At 44.9% G+C, this 11512-nt stretch overlaps 1 pseudogene; it reads right to left on the bottom strand.

Moving 5' to 3' along the window:
* Positions 1 to 4387: 4387 nt before the first annotated feature.
* LOC109023138 (putative POTE ankyrin domain family member M) overlaps positions 4388 to 11512 on the bottom strand; it is a 49457-nt pseudogene continuing 42332 nt past the window's right edge.

Genomic DNA, 11512 nt, shown 5'->3' with positions numbered 1-11512 from the left:
GGGGCCTGTGCATGCCAGGGAGGCCAAGCTGGCTCAAAGAGCAACCAGACACCTCTGCAAGGTCTGGCCAGGGCTATAGAAGGTCCCCCTGGATGGTAATCCTGGCTGCTTTCTGCACTTGAATATAAAGTCCTCCCCAAGATGGCCTGTGGTCTGCCTCTTGGCAACCAAGAAGCCCGCAGTGCCATGTGACACCTGAGGCATGGACTGGAGCCCCAAAGGCAGGGTACACCCTTCTCCTGAACCTGCTTCTTGTTTCCTCTATATGGCTCCATTTGTGGCAAAGTTGTTGCACTGAAGCTTGTGCATGCCAGGCAAGGACAAGCTGGCTCAAAGAGCAACCAGCCACCTCTGCAAGGGTGTGGCAGGAGCCGGTGTACCAGTCACCAATTAGCGTCCGGACATGTACATCACTTCTTCCACCCTAAAGGTAGGGCCACAGTGCCATCTGCTTTTCTTAAGGCCTCTGCTCCATCAGCAATAAGGTGGCAGACACTCAGGCTGTGGGAACCTGGCCATCCCCACTTCCTCGAGCGGGTGAGCTGGTGGATTCTCCGCCTGCACTAGGCGCACCCTTGCAGAGGTGGCTGGTTGCTCTTTGAGCCAGCTTGGCCTTGCCTGGCACGCATAGGCCCCAGCTACTGACACGCTGCTCTGAGTGAGCTTGTCCTGCCTTGGCACAAATTTTGAGTCTCGCCAGGGCCACAGAAGGCTCAGTCCCATGGATGGTAATTTTGGCTGCTTTCTGCACTTGAACGTAAAGTCCTCCTCAAGAAGGCCTGTGGTCTGCCTCTTGGCAACCAAGAAGCCCGCAGTACCATATGACCCGAGGCATGGACTGGATCCCCAAAGGCAGTGCACACCCTGCTCCTGAGCCTGCTGCTTGTTTCCTCTCTGTGGCTCCATTTGTAGGACAGTTGTTGCACTGAAGCTTGTGCATGCCGGGCAAGGCCAAGCTGGCTCAAAGAGCAACCACCCACCTCTGCAAGGGTATGCCAGGAGAAAGTGCACCAGTCACCAACTAGCAGCCAGACATGTGCATCACTTCTTCTACCCTAAAGGTAGGGCCACAGTGCCATCTGCTTTTCCTAAGGCCTCTGTTCCATCAGCAATTAGGTGGCAGCCAATCAAGCTGTGGGAAGCTGGCCATCCCTACTTCCTTCAGTGGGTGAGGTGGTGGATGCTCCGCCTGCTCTAGGCGCACCCTTGCACAGGTGGCTGGTTGCTCTTTGAGCCAGCTTGGCCTTGCCTAGCATGCATAGGCCCCAGCTACTGGCACGCTGCTCCGAGTGAGCTTGTCCTGCCTTGGCACAAATTCTCAGTCTGGCCAGGGCCACAGAACGCCGAGTCCCCTGGACGGTAATCTTGGCTGCTTTCTGCACTTGAATGTAAAGTCCTCTCAAGACGTCCTGTGGTCTGCCTCTTGGCAACCAAGAAGCCTGCAGTGCCATATGACCCCTGAGGCATGGACTGGAGCCCGAAAGGCAGCATACACCCTGCTCCTGATCCTGCTGCTTGTTTCCTCTCTGTGGCTCCATTCGTAGCACAGTTGTTGCACTGAGGCTTGAGCAGGCCGAGCAAGGCCAAGCTGGCTCAAAGAGCAACCAGTCAACTCTGCCAGGGTGTGCCAGGCACCGGTTCACCAGCCACCAACCTCACTCACTCCCGCAAATGGCACATCAGTTCTTCTACCCTAAAGGTAGGGCCAAAGGGCCATCTGCTTTTCTGAAGTCCTCTGCTCTATCAGCCATCACGTGGCAGCCACTCGGGCTGTGGGAACCAGGCCATGTATTTCCTTGGTTAAGTGAGGTTTGTGGTTGGTCTACCTGCTGCAGGTCCACCCTCGAATAGGTGGCTTGTTGCTTTTTGAGCCAGCTTGCCCTTGCCTGGCACGCACACGCCCGAGCTACTGCCACACTGCTCCGAGTGAGCTTGTCCTGCATTGGCCCAAATTCTAAGTCTGGCCAGGGCCACAGAAGGACAAGTACCCCAGATGGTAATCCTGGCTGCTTTCTGCAGTTGAACATGAAGTCCTTCTCAAAATGGCCTGTGGTCTGCCTCTTGGCAACCAAGAAGCTCGCAGTGCCATACCATCCCTGAGGCACGGACTGGAGCCCCAAAGGCAGTGTACACCCTGGTCCTAAGCCTGCTGCTCATTTCCCCTATGTGGCTCCATTTATAGCACAGTTGTTGCACTGAAGCTTGTGCATGCCAGGCAAGGCCAAGCTGCCTCAAAGAGCAACCAGCCACCTCTGTAAGGGTACGCTTGGAGCAGATGGACCAGCCACCAACCTCACCCACTCAAGGAAGCAGGGAATGCGCGTTTGTACCATGCATTTCACTACAAGTATATTTCCCCTGAGGTTGGTGGCCTATGTTTTCTTCTAGGTTTTTTGCTTTTAGGTCTTACATTTAACTCTTTTATCCTTTTTAAGTTAATTTTTGTATATAAAGTGTAAGGAAGTGGCCCAGTTTCGGCTTTCTGCATATGGCTAGCCAGTTTTTCTAACACCATTTATAAAATGGGGAATCCTTTCCCCAGTGCTTACTTTTGTCAGTTTTGTCAAAGATCTTGTGGTTTGACAAGTGTGGTGTCATTTCTGAGGCCTCTGTTCTGTTCCATTGGTCCATATACTTGGTTTCGTACCAGTACCATGCTGTTTACGTTACTGTGGCCTTGTAGAGTAGTTTGAAGTCAGGTACTGTGATGCCTCCAGCTTTGTTCTTTTTGCTTAGGATTGTCTTGGCTATGCGGACTCTTTTTTGATTCCATATGAAATTTAAAGTAGTTTTTCTAATTTTTTGAAAAAAGTCAGTGGTATCTTGATGGGGATAGCACTGGATCTATAAATGACTTTGGATGGCATGGCACTCAGGCACAGAAATGTCCTTGTGTTAGGCAATACCATTCAGGACACAGGCATGGGCAGAGACCTCATCACTAGAACACCAAAAGCAATGGCAACAAAAGCCAAAATTGACAAATGGGATCTAATTGAGCTAAAGAGTGTCTGCAGAGCAAAAGAAACTATCATCAGAGTGAACAGGCAACACACAGAATGGGAGAAAATTTTTGCAATCTATCCATCTGACAAAGGGCTAATATGCAGAATCTACAAAGCACTTAAACAAATTTACAAGAAAATAAACAACCCCATGAAAAAGCGGGCAAATGATATGAACAGACACTTCCCAAAGAAGACATTTATGCAGCCAAAGAACACGTGAAGCAAAGCACATCATCACTGGTCATTAGAGAAATGGAAATCAAAACCACAATGAGATACAATCTCACACCACTTAGAATGGCCATCATTAAAAGATCAGGAAACAACACATGCTGGAGAGGATGTGGAGAAATAAGAATGCTTTTACACTCTTGCTGGGAGTATAAATTATTTCAACCATTGTGGAAGACAGTGTGATGATTCCTCAAGGATCTACAACTAGAAATACATTTGACCCAGCAATCCCATTACTGGGTATATACTGAAAAAATCATAAATCATTCTAATATAAAGACACATGCACACGTATGTTTACTGCAGCACAGTTCACAACAGCTGCAGCTTGGAACCAACCCAAATGCCCATCAGTGACAGACTGGATAATGTGGTATATATACACTATGGAATACTATGAAGCTATAAAAAAGGATGAGTTCATGTCCTTTGCAGGGACATGGATGAAGCTGGAAACCATCATTCTCAGCAAACTAACACAAGAACAGAAACACATGTTCTCACTCATAAGTTGGAGTTGAAAAATGAGAACACATGGACACAGGAAGGGGAATATCACACACCATGGCCTGTCAGCGTGCGGGGCTAGGAGAGGGATGGCATTAGGAGAAATACCTAATGCAGATCATGGGTTGATGGATGCAGCAAGCCACCATGGCATGTGTATATTATACCTACGTAACAAACCTGTATGTTCCGCACATGTACCCCAGAACTTAAAGTATAATTTTAAAAAAACAAATTTTCTTTTAATTAAGCTTTTAATCATAGAACTTGTAAAGAAAATCGTTTTGAGTCTCTTACTACCACATCATAGCTGGGACAAACTGCTGATATTTTAAAAGCAACACAAATATCAAACAGAAAGAACTAGAGTTAGGAACCAAACTTAGGTTTCTGTAGTGAACAGGGCAGAATCTTAACATTGGGTCACCACCATTACTCCTTCAGTTTGGCCTTTGCTAGCAAAAGATGGCCTTGTTATGTAGATGAGACCACTTATATAAAAAAAAAGTTTTAAAAAATTTCCAACTGGATTTTCTGTTTTTTGTTTTTTTTTTGTTGTTTTTTGGGGTTTTTTTGTTGGGTTTTTTTTTTTGCCTTTTTTTGTTTTTTTGGGGCTTTTTTTTTTGCTTTTTATGTTCTTTGTTTTTCATTTTGTGTGTGTGTGTTTTTTTTTTTTTTTTTTTTTTGCAGCCACAGGAGTTTTAGCCATTTCAGATGCCTTGCTCCCCACAATTTGGAACATTCCTTTGGATTTGACCAAGTCAGGAAGAGATGGGAGAAAAGTGAAACAACAACAATAAAACCCCAAACATAAACAAACAGAAAGAGTTAAGCAAAACAAACAAATGCACAATTCATATGATTACTGAGTGTTCTAATGGTAAGGAGAAATTAAAAGCAGCTGGTGGGTAATCTTAAATTTTAATCACTAAGGAAAATTTTTAAGACAAAACTCTAATTCAGCTACTTACCTGGAAATAAGGCTCAGGCTGGTGATCATTCTCTGCCATCTTAGAAGCTGGAAAAAACTTACACTCACCTTCCCTGTCAGAAGCAAGCTGAAACTCAGGAAAGGAGATGCCTGCTCTCCATCGTCATGGAAGCAGGAAAACTTGCCTTCCTTGTTGGAAATGAGTAAAACTTCAGAAAAAGAGCTGTACAGCAAAATCAACCTTACATCTCAACCAAATTTTGGGAGATCAGGGACTCTCTGCAGGGGAGAAGTTCCACAACCTCAGCAAATTATCCTATTGGTTTGGGCAATTAAAACAGCCCAGGTTGGTATCAAGCAATGAGATTTATCAAAGGTCAGGACCACCTTTGTAATGTCCTTCTCCTTTTTTATCTTTATTCGTATAGTCTGTTCTGTCAGAAAGTAGGAGTGCAACACCTGCTTTTTTCTGTTTTCCATTTGCTTGAAATATTTTTCTCCATTCCTTTATTTTGAGCCTATGTATGCCACTGCATGTGAGATGGGTTTCTTGAAGACAGCATACTCCAGTGGGTCTTGGTTCTTTATCCAGCTTGCCCCATGTCTTTCAATGGGAGCATTTAGCCCATTTACATTTAAGGTTAGTAATGGTATGTGTGGATTTTATCCTGTCGTCATGCTGTCAGCTGGTTATTTTGCAGACTTAACGTATGTGGTTGGTTTTTAGCATCACTGGACTGCGTACTTCACTGCATTTTTGTAGTGGCTGGTGATGGTTTTTTCTTTCCATATTTAGTGCTTCCTTCAGGAGCTCTTGTAAGGTAGATCTGGTGATGCTGAATTCCCTCAGCATTTGCTTGTCTGAAAAGGATCTTATTTCTCCTTCACTTATGATGCCTAATTTTGTTGGACATGAAATTATGGGCTGAAATTTCTTTTCTTTGATGGCAGTTGATGTGGGTTGGGGTGTGTGCTGCACTCCTGTGTGCTGTCAGTGCAAGTAAAGCAAAATCCACCTGTGTAAACACACACAGCAAAGTGATGTAGGAAGTTTCCATATAAAGGGCTGCAGTATGGAGAGGTGATGTGCAGGCTGGTGCGTGGCCGTAGGGGCCACCTTGCTGCAGCTCTCCACTGATATGGTACGGTCCACTAGCACAGAAACTATGGTGTGGGCATCTGAGAGTGCCCTGTAAGCAGGTGTGGCCAGGCTGGGGCCCTGGGAGAGGCAAGCAGACTAAGCAGTGCTAAGATCAGACCAGCCCCATCTCATGTGCAAGACTGCCCAGCCTCTAAAGATCAGGTCTCAGAGGAGAACTCTCTCAAAAGTGAATCTCCAGCACAGCACAGCTGCTCTACACAATCGTGGCTAGACTTCTTTTTTAAGCAAGTCCCCTTTTTTAAAAGGGGAACTCTCAGACCTGATGTCTGCTGGGCAATCTTGCATATGAGATGTGGCTGGTCTGACCTCAGCATTCCTAAAGTGCTGGGATAAAGTGTCTCACAAGGGCAAGTGGAGCCTAGAGAGATAGCTGTCCCTGCCCTCTGGGCTCCACATCACCTGACTTGCTGCTCCACCACTTTGCTTGTCTCCTGGGTGCTCCATCCCAGAGACATGTGAGTTAGCAATCACTTAGTGTAATCAGCCCAGGATGGAGGGTCTGTGCTGTGGGCCCAAGCCAGGGTTCCCTGTCTGGTGATGAGTAGTGGAGTGTGTGTGGTACCCGTGGGAGATGGATTGGCTTGTTCTTCGGGTCAACTGCAGCTTATTGAAGGTGTTGATATGGCACTTAGGGTCTTTGCTCCCTTGATATATCTTCTGAGGATAGCAAGGGCAGTTCACTGCAAAGGCAGTGGCAGAAAGGATTTCATTTGCTCCTGGAAGCTCTGTCCAAGGAACTGCTGAGTTGCTGCTGGCTTGATAGCTCCAGTGGTGGGCTGGCTAGAGACACAGGCCAGGAGGATCTGCCCATCAAGTACAGAGTCCGGCCACTTTTCTGAAGGGCTGCTGTGGTATGCTGGGGGTCCCCTCAAGTCCCTAATTGACTCGTATTTTCCAGGGAAGATGATAGCCTACCCCTTCCTCTGGGAGCTCTGTACCACTGAGGTACGAACCTGTTGCCAATCTGAACACACCAATGAGATGTGGCTGGAGGCAAGTTGAGAAGTCTTACCTAGTCAGGAGGAATAAGAACAGGGACTTGCTTAAAGAAAAAGTCTGGCCACGTTTTTATAGAGCAGCTGTGCTGTGCTGGGGGTTCACTTCAGCCCCTGGCTACCTCAGACACTCTGAAGCCCTAAGGCTGAAATGGCTGGGTCACCCAAACAGCAAAGATGACAATCTATTCCTCCCCCTGGGAGCTCTGACTCAGGGAGGCCTGAGACCTCTGTCGGCCAGAGAACAGCAGTCAAGGTAGCCAGAGACCCTGGTTGAAAGACTTCACCCACTGACTAGAAATGTGGTCGGGGACTGACTTAAACAAGAGTCTGGCCATGTTTTCGTAGCGTGGCTGTGCTGTGCTGAGGCACCTCTTCTACCCCTTGTCAGCTTGGGCTCTCCAAAGCCTGCAGGCCAGAACGGCTAGTCACCCAAACAGCAAAGGTGGTGGCCTGCCCCTCTCTCCAGGAGCTCTGTTCCAGGAACATTTCAAATTTCCATTGGCCAAGGGATGCTGGTGGGGGTAGCTGGAGGCCCCAGTTGGGAGGTCCTGTCCAGTGAGGTGGAACAGGATCAGGGGCCTGCTTACAGAAGCAGTCTGGCCATGATTTGGTAAAGCAGCTATGCTGTGCTGTGGGATCTCTTCTTTCCCTGGTCGGTTTGTACTCTCCAAAGCCCTCAGGCTGGAATGACTAAGTTGCCCGAACGGGAAAGATGGCAGCCTGCCCCATCTTTTCTCTCAGAGTTTTATCTTGTTTCACGGAACTTAATTTTTAGCCTGTTGATTTTACTGTCTACATTAGACTTGTTGAGAAAGAATCTGTAATCTTTTAGGTTAGACAAATGAGAATTCATTGTCTTCTGTAAATAAACCTGTTCATGTCTTGTTCTCTGAAAAGAAGTCTCTTTCAGCTCTATGACTTTGGTCACAATCATGTAGAGCAGTAGCCAGTCTACAATGACGTAACTGAATTTCCATTTCCAGTGTTTCGTCGTTGTGTCTTACACTGTCCAGTTCAGAACTGAGCATTTTATTCTCAGTTGTCAACATGCTAAGCTGTCCACTGTACAGAAATACTGTTTTTGTTAATGCCTCCTCATTGAATTTTTTTTAAGGTGTGCACTTTTTTCCAACTCTCCTTAAGTCAGAGTACAGGTAAGCCCTGGCTGCCTCCAGCCACTCTCAGGGAGACCAAAAGCCTTCATACACCCCAAGTTGGGGTACAAAAAAGGGGGGCTGCGAAGGCTGATCATTCTAAGTAAAACAAAATTAAAAAGTATTTAGGCAAAGATTCAAAAAATTTTGCATTATGTAATTTGCATGAAAGCAATGCCATCACCTCCCCTATGTGAATTAGGGAGAGGACTGGGCCATTCTCCTTAGAGAGAAGTGGGGTGGCTTTTAGAAGGGCAAGGGGCTTCCTGAAACAATGCATCTCACAATATTTGGAATGACTATTCAAAAGAAAAACAATGTACGATCAAAGTCCTCAGCCACATTGTAGAACTTTGGGGGAAGCTCACTCCAACCAACTGCTCTCGCCTTCACCATTCCAGTTTTTAAATCCTGAGTCAAGCCAATAAAAAACAAAACAAAAAATGAAATAAGAAAACAATTAAAGCCATGCCAATCTCATGTTGTTTTCTGCGAAGTTTGGTTTTGTCAAGAAAGGGTGTAATGCAACTAAGTCAGCGTCCACCTAGAAGCATTTGCGGTGGACAATGGAGGGGCCTGACTCATCATACTCCTGCTTGCTGATCCACATCTGCTGGAAGGTGGACAGCGAGGCCAGGATGGAGCCACCGACCCACATGGAGTACTTGCGCTTGGGAGGAGCAACAATCTTGATCTTCATCGTGCTAGGCGCCAGGGCAGCGATCTCCTTCTGCATCCTGTGGGCAATGCCAGGGTACATGGTGGTGCCACCAGACAGCACTGTGTTGGTGTACAGGTCTTTGTGGATGTCCACATCAGACTTCATGATAGAGTTGAAGGTAGTTTCGTGGATGCCACAGGATTCCATGCCCAGGAAGCAAGGCTGGAAGAGCACCTCGGGGCAGCGGAACCGCTCGTTGCTAATGGTGATGACCTGGCCATTGGGCAGCTCGTAGCTCTTCTCTAGGGAGGAGCTGGAGGCCGCTGTGGCCATCTCCTGCTCGAAGTCCAGGGCAACATAGCACAGCTTCTCTTTGATGTCACGCACGATTTCCCGCTCGGCCATGGTGGTGAACCTATAGCCACGCTCGGTGAGGATCTTCATGAGGTAGTCAGTCAGTTCCCGGCCAGCCAGGTCTAGGCACAGGGTGGCATGGGGGAGGGCATTCCCCTCACAGATGGGCACAGTGTGGGTGACCCCATCACCAGAGTCCATCACAATGCCAGTAGTACGGCCAGAGGTGTACAAGGACAGCACGGCTTGGATGGCCACGTACATGGCTGGGGTGTTGAAGGTCTCAAACATGATCTGGGTCATCTTCTCGCGGTTGGCCTTGGGGTTCAGGGGTGCCTCGGTCAGCAGGATGGGGTGCTCCTCGGGAGCCACACGCAGCTTGTAGTAGAAGGTGTGGTGCCGGATCTTCTCCATGTCGTCCCAGTTGGTGATGATGCCATGCTCCATGGGGTACTTCAGGGTCGGGATGCCTCTCTTGCTCTGGGCCTCATTGCCCACATAGGACTCCATCTGACGCATGCCCCCCATCATGCTCTGGTGCCTGGGGCACCGCACGATGGAAGGGAAGACAGCCCGGGGGGCATCGTCACCTGCAAAGCCGGCCTTGCACATGCCAGAGCCGTTGTCAACGACGAGCACGGCGGTATCATCATCCATGGTGAGCTCATTCAATTGTAGAGCCTTTAAAAGATTATCATTCTTTTTTTCCACACTTTCAATTTCCTCCAAATATTTCTTTTCTCTTAGCTGGCTCTGATGTTTCATTATGTCTAGTTCCAGTCTTACAATGACAATTTCTTCCTGCAACATACTATTTTCATGCAAGAAGTCTTTTTCTTTCTTACAACTAAGAGAAAGCTAAGTAAACAAAGAGAACTTTTAGTTAGCACTCAATAGATTGACATATCATGATTTCTTCTGAAATTAAAAAATAACATCTGTATTTGTATAATGAAAGAATCCCCATAGTGGATATTTAACTGGAAAAAACTGGACAAAACTTCAAACCTAACAGAGTGTAAATTCCTCTAGTGATTTATTTTTCATAGTCTTTAAATAAAGATTTAAACTTTAAGGAATCTGCTCCTGAATTACTAAAAGTTTAAATATTTATTTAAAGACTATGAAAAATAAATCACTAGAGGATTTTTAAGAATCTCAGAATTAAAAAAGCCTTTCTCTGAGTTACAAAAAACCCAGAGGCATAAAATATAAGATTAATACATTTGACTATATTTTTAAGATTAGGTTTATACTCTGATATCTAACCTATCAACCACACCATCCTAAGAGCCTTAGCTATGCATATATTTGGACAGAAGCAATTTCTCAAAGTTCTTTAAGTTTCTTTTACTGAAGAACGTTTTACCGATATTCTACATTTCTAATATTTTTAAACTCAGTTATAAGAATTATATTTATTTATAACTTAAATCTAAGCACTGTACCCTTCTACACTGTACACATCTGTATCTAAGCACTGCACTTCTACATACAATACTCAACTCATTTAAGATCGTGATTCTTAAAAGGAGAGGTCAAAAAATATATACAAGATGCAGGATTTTCCCCAGGTCTGCTGATGCTACTTCTAGTGATCCTCCACAAAACCACAGTTACTTCTGTGGTGTAAATATATAAATACAAAAGAAGCCTTTTGTTTCAAAATATGAATGGTAAGTAAGATACAACTTATAGAGATTTTCTTAGAAATCATGAGATTATTTGCCATTGTGATAACTTTTATTTCCTCTTTATAATGTTTGAAACAGTAGTAACTGTGAAATAGGGGAAATATACTCAACTATTTCTCTAGGAACAAAATACTTATCAATAAATTATCACTAAATGTGTATCATGGCATGTCATTGTTTTCAAACCTCTTTACATTGAAATGAGAAATTACTTGGAGCAAAGTGTTCCTCTCCACAAAAGTAAGGATCATGATATCCACAATGTGGCCTCTGACCCAAATATACATTTCCTACTTTCCTATCAGTGAAAACAATCGACTTCTCTATTAACATTTTTTAAAAAAACTAATGTCCAAAAACTAGAAAATTTGTTTTTAGTAGCAAAACTTATTTTTGATATGGAAAGATCATCAATTCTTATGAAAAATATCAAACGCTTCTCCTTTGGATTGAGGCCATTGTGAAGGTCACTACTCGACTGTTGCAGGCAAATGGAGTTGAATTAAGAACATGGCTTTATCCTATATGTACAGATATAGATACATGACAAAGGATATATAGAATATATACACACATATATATGACTTAAAAATCCTTTGTATTTCCAAAATACATAGTTTTTAAAAAATTATTATACACATATAAAAACATTTGAAAATAACTAAATACCTCAGAATTCATTTTCAGCCACTTCCATCTGCTTTTCTTCATGAATCAGAATCTCATCTTGTAATATTCCAGTGTTCTGTTCTTCAGAAAGTTGCTTCTGAGTATCATTTTGTTCATCACTAGAAAAAAATTTAATTTTC

This window comes from Gorilla gorilla, chromosome 15, assembly GCF_029281585.2.
Source record: "Gorilla gorilla gorilla isolate KB3781 chromosome 15, NHGRI_mGorGor1-v2.1_pri, whole genome shotgun sequence".
Classification (NCBI taxonomy): domain Eukaryota; kingdom Metazoa; phylum Chordata; class Mammalia; order Primates; family Hominidae; genus Gorilla; species Gorilla gorilla.
The sequence above is the reverse complement of the archived record's forward strand: the minus strand, read 5'-3'. Positions and strand labels throughout refer to the sequence as shown.